Raw genomic sequence first — 7,876 nt, forward strand, 5'->3', positions numbered from 1 at the left:
AGTAGACATTTTAAATGGATTTTATTTTTATTATATGTTCATGTATTTTAGTAACCTGTTTTTAAACCAGAAGGAATTGAGACAAAGAAAAATGAAGCCCTTCCAACATGAAATCTACTCTTGCAATGTTAATTGATTTATTTTTAGATATTTCATTTGAAAAATTGGAAATAATGAAGGTTCTCGTTGTGAGGAGGTATCTAGGATTGTTCAGGTACTACAATTCTTTTGTTCACATTCTCGTACTCTTGTGGTCACTGAGTATTACTGTTTTTTCAAGTCATCAAGCACATCCTGCTTTGTGATTTTGAACCATTGATCAGGGATTTTACCTCTACCTATACATTTTTTCTCATATTTTTCTTCTAGGTTTGATCTGAAGTGACAGACAGACCATTTCCAGTAGGGCTGGGTAGATGAGTCTGGGGTGATGCTCCATGTGGCATAGTCCCCTCCTGCCTGTCGATAGTTCTTCTATGGGAATGTGCTGTCATCCAGCAAACAAAATGAAAGATCACTTGCTACCAAACTAGTACAGTATTCATTGGTCAACTCTTCTGTTCCATGATATTGCCACCCATCGATAGCCTTAGGACGGTGAAAGGGAACACTGTGGTCTCCATCCTGTGTGGGGATTGTGTTTGTACAAATTGCTCCGCAGAAGGGACACTGTTTCCAGCATCCACAGAGATGTTCAGAGACCATTTTCTGGATTTCAGGAACAATTTCTTCTACAGGCATACTCAAACACTTCTGTTCTACTGTCTTCATTGCTGGATCCACAGCTTCAGTGATGGCTTCTTTGAGAAACTCAATATCTTTTATCTCCTGGTGTTCAATGCTTATCAAATCTTTTCGTGGAAAGATCAAGTTACTTCCCAGGTGATCACAGAACAAATTAAACCACCCAGACACAGTGTTGCTTTTATCTTTAGCTATTTCTGTGGATTCATGGGATGGGATTTTTTTTTTTTTTTAAAGATTTTATTGGGGAAGGGGAACAGGACTTTATTGGGGAACAGTGTGCACTTCCAGGACTTTTTCTCCAAGTCAAGTTGTTGTCCTTTCGATCTTAGTTGTGGAGGGTTCTGTTCAGCTTCAAGTTGTTGCTCTTTCAGTCTTAGTTGTGGAGGGTGCAGCTCAGCTCCAGGTCCAGTTGCCATTTATATAGTTGCAGGGGGCACAGCCCACCATCGCTTGCGGGAGTTGAACCAGCAACTTTGTGGTTGAGAGGATGCATTCCAACCAACTGAGCCATTCGGGAACTCAGCGGCAGCTCAGCTCAAGGTGCCGTGTTCAATCTTAGTTGCAGGGGGCAGAGCCCACCATCCCTTGCGGGACTCGAGGAATTGAACTGGCAACCTTGTGGTTGAGAGCCCACTGGCCCATGTGGGAATCGAACCGGCAGCCTTCGGAGTTAGGAGCACGGAGCTGTAACCACCTGAGCCACCGGGCCGGCCTGAGAGGATGGGATTCTTGATGTCACCTAAACGTATTTTTTAAAAAGTCTTCATTGTTTCACTGCCTTTGTATGAACAACACCTTTCAATATGGTTTTGAATATAATTCCTAAAAAATGATTCTGTATTATGAAGGTGCTCCCAGTAATCATTGAAATTTTCTTTTTCTGCCAGAGAGATAAGAATGTGTTTCTCCAGATTAGTTCTGTTTCCACTGAATGCAGGGAGGATAGATCGCATGACTCCAGCAATTTGAGGGGCCATTATTTCCCATATAGTGGTATAGACAGCAGGAGTGAGTTTATCAAATGTTTTGATTGAGGTTGCTTCTTGACAAGAGTTCTTAAAACTCATGAAAAAAACCATCTTTCTTCCTTTCCAGAATTTATAGGATCATTTACTCTTTTGAATGCCCTGTGCATCTCCTTAAAATTCTCTGCTGCTCTTCAGAATAAACACAAAGATAAGTCAATTTTATATTTACTTGTAAATGTGTATCTTTCCTCAGTGAGGGATGATTTTACCTCCTCTTCTATTATTCTTAGGATTTCATGGAAATAACTTGGATTGTAATCATGTTGTTGCCTTTCAATATTTTTAATAGTTTCAGTAAATCGTGAAATAATGTGCTCAGTGGTTTGTCAATGGACTCTTTATCATGTTCTTCTAATTGCCTGGTAATGACGAAATATTTCTTGCTCACCTTGACATGTTCATCATAATTGATTTGAAATGTTTTTCCAGAATTTTTCTTCAATAGGTTCACCGTGTCTCTCTCCTTTTTAAAATATTCCAACATCCTGTCTTCAGCATCCACATCAATGTTAGGCTCTGTGACTGGAGGAAGAGTTGAGGACACAGCATAGACCCATCTTTTCCAAACTTGATTGAATTTCTTACATAACTCTTCATCACTCAATTTCTTGTCCTTTATAGTTAAAGCCAATTTTCGGCCTTTCTCCAATAATTCCTTTTCATAACGTGATTTTTCATTATCCATTCTTTCCTGATTCTTTTTATAATAATAACCCCCTCAACCTTTCTTCGGCTGTCTAAAATAAGTGCCTCTTTAAGGATCATTAGCTTATTTTCAAAATTTGCTTTCCACTGAATCAGTATTTCTCTCTCTGGATTTTCATTAAAATATTTTTCAAGCTCTTGCTTGATGGCTTCATATTTTTCTGCAACTGGAGCCTCAAGTGTGCTTGTACTGAGTGTCTAGATTTTTCCATTGTGAATCTGGTTAATCAGCTGGTTCTGCAAGCCTAGCACGTGACTCCTCAGCTCCCAGGTCCAGCTGTTACACATGGTTTCCAAATTGCTTATGGCCATGACCTCGCGGGTGTTCCTAAAACTGAAAATAAAGTTCTCATTCACCAGGGCTCTCCATAAATCTTGAACTCGTGATTTTACTTCTGATATCTTCATGATGCTCCCCCTGGATTCCTGTTTGGCAGTCATAAGAATTGTAGTTTTCAGTTCCGGGACGTTGTGGCTGTAGCGAGGATTGGGAGGGGCCATTGGGGGATTGCCATCCCAGAGGTGAGCAAAGTAATAGACATGAGTATTGACATCAAACTTAATGACATCACTAAAGCGGGTTACATCTGAGTACTGTTCTTGTTCAGCCGCTGTTGCTGCCATTTCATCCAGTCTCTGCTCTAAGTGCCTTCGTCCTTCCATAGTTTGGTCTTTAGTTGTAACTTCCCCCACATTCTGATGGACAAAGAGGCAACTTGGGGAAATTTTTACTTGTTTCATCCTCAAAAAGGCTTGGACAACAATTTGGAGAATATCTTGCATTTCTGATGGATTTTCTCCAAAAATATTGATCAGAGTCCGGCTTCCAAGTCCAATGACAAAGGTTGCCAATTCATTGTCACGGTTCTTGGATTTGTTGCTCAGTTCTGGGGCCCGAAGACCTTCTGTATCCACAATTAGCACAAAATCAAAGCCAAGTTCCTTTGAGAATGTCTTCTCCACCTTCAGGAATTGTATGCAGGCCCCCAGATACACGTCCGAGCACTGACAGTGAACTGCAGCCCAAAGAGTGCATTCAGCAGGGTGGACTTCCCTGAACTCTGCAGGCTGAGGACAGAGAGAACAAACAGCCGTTTGTTTCCAAGTTTCTCAGAGAGTTTGTCAAAAAGAGCTGTCACCCACTTTAGAGGCACATATGAAGCATCCCCGTCCATCAGCTCAATGGGAACACCAGATATCATTAGATCTGCAGCAATCTGGGGAAGGGAGAGAAAAACGGTATCTTTTGTGGAAGAAGCTTCTTCCAGAACTTCATAGATCTGCCCAACTTCTCTGAGAAGTTGCTGAATTCCCAAGGTACAGTCACTAATCTGTATGGAGATAGATTCTATCCTATTTTGCCAACGTTTCAGGTTGTTGATATTTGGTGCATTTTGCTTTTCTGTTTGTATCAGTAAATACACAGACTTTTTCTCTTCATTCAGTTTTTCCAAGTGTCCTGCAGTCAGGTTGTCCAAAAACATACTCAGCCCTTGCAAAAAGTAGAGTGTGGTGTGAGTTTCTGAATGTGTTTGGAGAATTTCAAGGACACAGCGCATTAAATCATTGAGAGGAAAAGCTCTGGTCAACTGTTGGCACCGTATTCTCTCTTTTACTTTCTCAGTTTCTCATTTGTGTTGTTCATTGCTCTGATTCCCCTTTTCTCTGAGGTGATAGAGTTCTTTGTCCTTTTTATACCAAAGGTGCCACAGTTGTCCCTGAAGGGGTAGTAAGTTTTCCTTCACCTGAGATATCTTCTTTTCTTTCAGTAGGGCCATTAGGATCTCTGCCTTTTCTTTGGCTTCCCTGCAATCTCTCTGGTCTTCATCAATAAGGAATCCTTGCTTGCGAGCAATCGGGGAACAGTCCTCCATGCTCAGAGCAGTGTCCGAGAGCTCTAGCAAACGTCTGATTGTAGTCGCGAGCTCCTCTGTTAATTCCGCCTCATTTCTGTTCCTGATCCCAATGATCGCTTTCTGGTTAGAATTATTGGCCATGGTTTATCCTTTGTTATCAAGCAAACAGATCAGAGGTCTTGGTGACTGACTCAGATCACGGACAATTTTCCGGTTCTCTTTATTGTCATCTGAAGTTGACATGAGGACAACAATGAGAGAAGAGACCTCCTGCAGGAAGGTGAGTTGCTTCTCATTTTCCTCTGCTTCTCCATGAAGACTGTGAAGGTCAAACAGTTGTCAAATCTGTCCTCATCTTCCTCCCCCGGGACAGTACCAACAGATTTCACCATGCCCCCCATCAGGAGACAGTCTTTGCTGCTCCCTCTGCAGTGTCGGTGAAAAAAGATATCATGTTTACGTTTACTGAGGAGACAGTTCGTGATCTGAGATTTGGAGGCAGAGACGCCACTTCCAACTCTAATGAAGGACACAATGGGGGTAGAGATACAACACATCTGCTTATTCTTGTAATTGTTCTTCTCCTCTTTTGTTGATTTCCTGGCTTCATGCCAGCTCCTTCTAATTTGACGGAGAGACCAGAGAGAGAATTCAATTTCAGAACTACAGGGATTAGGTATGAGAAAGGGGAGGGCAAACTGACAAATGGCAAGTTTGCCCAGAATATATTGTCTGGCAAAATCATCTGCACAGTGAAGAATCGCCATCTGAATATCCATAGGATGAATATGGGGCCTACGATTAGTGGCTGAAGGATTAGCAGGAGCCTCTGTGTCTTCAAACAAGTCTTCATATGAATCAAAAGCCTCATTTTCCTGATTCAAGTCACTTGGATAGACTTGATTCTGTGTGTTTCTGTCATCTGTGAAGACCAGGTATCTCAGCCCATAATCCAGCATCAGTAGCTATGGCAGGAAATAGAAGGGAAGCTCCCATTCAGAGCAGGGCTGGCTGTTGTACACAGAAGCCTTGTAGATCGGTTGGAAGTTAGCTCTGCTAATCCTTTTTGGGTAGTGACCTTCTAGGCCTAAACGCTGGAATAATTCTTGGAAAGCTCCATCTTCTATGACTTCCCATTTGCTGTTTTCATTATCATGTGGTTCATGGGGCTCTTTCTTTTCATGGAAGATGCTTTGCAAATTTTTTCTATCCTTATCCATTTGCCGTGAAGAGATGGTGGCTTCATAATTCCCGTGAATGAGCAATCTCAAGTCTTTCTCTAGGTTTTCCCAATCATGATCTGCTTCAAGTCTGGTGAGGACGTGTACAACTTCTTCAGACAAAGATTGGCCCATGTGACATCTTATTAATGCCAAGCGTTGTGTTTTCTCCTCTGGAGACACAGCTGTGACTCCAACAGTAGCTGTAAGATATGAGTACCAGGAATGCCTGAGCTCTGTAGGTACAAATCGTTTTGAGCTCCTGGTATTTCCTTGGGCTGTTCGCATTTCATTCAGTAGGAAGTCTATCTCATCACAGCCCAGGAGATACTGAAAAGCATGGTTTACCACATGATACCCTGCACCAGCTGCAATGTTAAGTAGCAAGAGCTGTGTGTCTGGCTGCTCTGTTTCTTGGAGGTAATTCAAGAAGCAGCCAAGAGACAAGCTCATCTCATAAGTGGCCTTTCTTTGAGCTTCCTCCACTGTTTCTGCAGACTCAGATTCGGCCTTCACTTCCATGAGGTCATTTAAGATTTAAATTAATTCAGAAAACTCAGAGACATTGATGTGCTCTCGCTCTGACTCTGGCTGGAAGATCCACTGCATGATGGAATGAGCCTGAGGAAAGTTTGTCACTCTGTAGACTTGCGGATCCAAAAGGCTGCGTAACTGAGATTTAATAAATTTGATTTTGTAAATGGAAGACTTTTTGCAAAAGTTAACAGTTTTTAATCAGAAAAGTCTGCAGACCCTCATCTGTGAGGCATATGTTAACCCAAGTGTCATAACTTTTAATTTTTTCACTCAACATTGCATGAAATTTATCAGCCTTTTAAGCTGCTCTTCTGGATCAGATACCTCCCAGGATTTCACATCCTCTAGGAAAACCCTAGCCTCTTTCCCAACAGTCAATAATTCTTCTCCATGTTGGATCTGGGCAGAGAGGCCAGTTAGAGTACTCTAGCTATTTTTCAGCAAGTTAGCTACCTGAAGAGGGTCTTTAAAATTCCTTTTGTGACTGGAGAGGGTGGTGTCCCAATGGGCACCAGCTGAAGTCCCAGGTCAATGACACACCAGATTTGATTACTGGCAACTAGGCCAGCTTTCCACTGGGAAAAGTTGTTTGCTTCTGGTGGGCCCCCTGTGTGGGCCACAGATAGTTGGACTTTGATTTGAAGATTTTGGCAGGTTGTGATTTGGGAGGATGCGTTTGAATGAGAGTCTGACACAGTCACACCTGCAGCAATTTTCACTCCAAAGCCAGTGTAGCTGCTCCTTATATAACTATTTACAGATTCTGCTGTGTGTGTTGTGTGTGTGTGTGTGTGTGACATATTTGTGGATGTTTTGAACATCGACTGCCTTTTTAGTTGCCATGGTGAGTTGCAACTTAAGAAACTGGCTTTTGCCCTTCCTGTTACATAGAATCAGTTGCATGGATAGCAATATGGTGAGGAATGCCATTTGAAAATATGCATGAGTTTGACAGTTTGATGTTTATTTTTATTTATTTATTATTTGTTTTTAAATTTTATTGGGAAACAGCCATGGTCATTGGTTATATATTGCTTTCATGCTACAATGGCATAGTTGACTCTTTAAGGAGGGTGCATCTCCCAGTGACCCATGCGGGGATCGAACCAGCAATGTTGGTGTTATCAGCACCATGCTCTAACCAACTGAGCTTACTGGTCACCCCACCCCCTGATGTTTATTTTAATAACAGAGTGGTACTCTGTTATCACTCCTCAGTTAGTTTCTGTCAAACCTGTGTTGAATGGTTTTCTTCCTGTCTCTCTGTCACTCCTTCTTAGGCCCTCTCATGATACGTATTTACTTTTCTATCCTTTAAAATGTACTTCTTGATGTCAGCATCATGGTGGGAGATCTTCCTCCTTTTTGTCCCCCTTTAAAACAACTACACACATACACAAACAAAAGTGCCTCTGTGGGAATTGTGGAATCTAGCACCATGTGCCAAGGGATGTGAAAGGAGTCTCACCCACCCATCTAGTAATAGGTAGAAGAGCTCAGTGTGGGCTGTGGAAGCAGCAGAGCCAGAAAACCAGCCCCAACCATCTTGCAGTAGTTGGAACAAAAAAACTGTAGAGTGCTGACCTGGGCAGATACCCACAGATGCAAGAAAATTTTCATCAGTCCAGTCTTCCCAAGAGGTGATTTTACCGTGAGTTTGGTGACATTACATAGGCTAAACTTTCTGGTGGTGGTGATCTTTCCAGTAGGGAAAAAGGAGATTGGTGAATGAGTGCCTGGCTACTCCAGTTCTGTGGGACATGGTATAGAAACACATTGCTTT

The 7,876-nt window shown here is 42.1% G+C and overlaps 1 pseudogene; it reads right to left on the reverse strand.

The window, feature by feature from the left end:
• Positions 1-232: 232 nt before the first annotated feature.
• On the reverse strand, positions 233-6,914 carry LOC141572493 (interferon-induced very large GTPase 1-like; annotated as a pseudogene).
• Positions 6,915-7,876: the final 962 nt, after the last annotated feature.

Source organism: Rhinolophus sinicus, chromosome 14 (genome assembly GCF_057876585.1).
Source record: "Rhinolophus sinicus isolate RSI-liver-muscle chromosome 14, RSI-T2T, whole genome shotgun sequence".
In the NCBI taxonomy this organism is placed as follows: domain Eukaryota; kingdom Metazoa; phylum Chordata; class Mammalia; order Chiroptera; family Rhinolophidae; genus Rhinolophus; species Rhinolophus sinicus.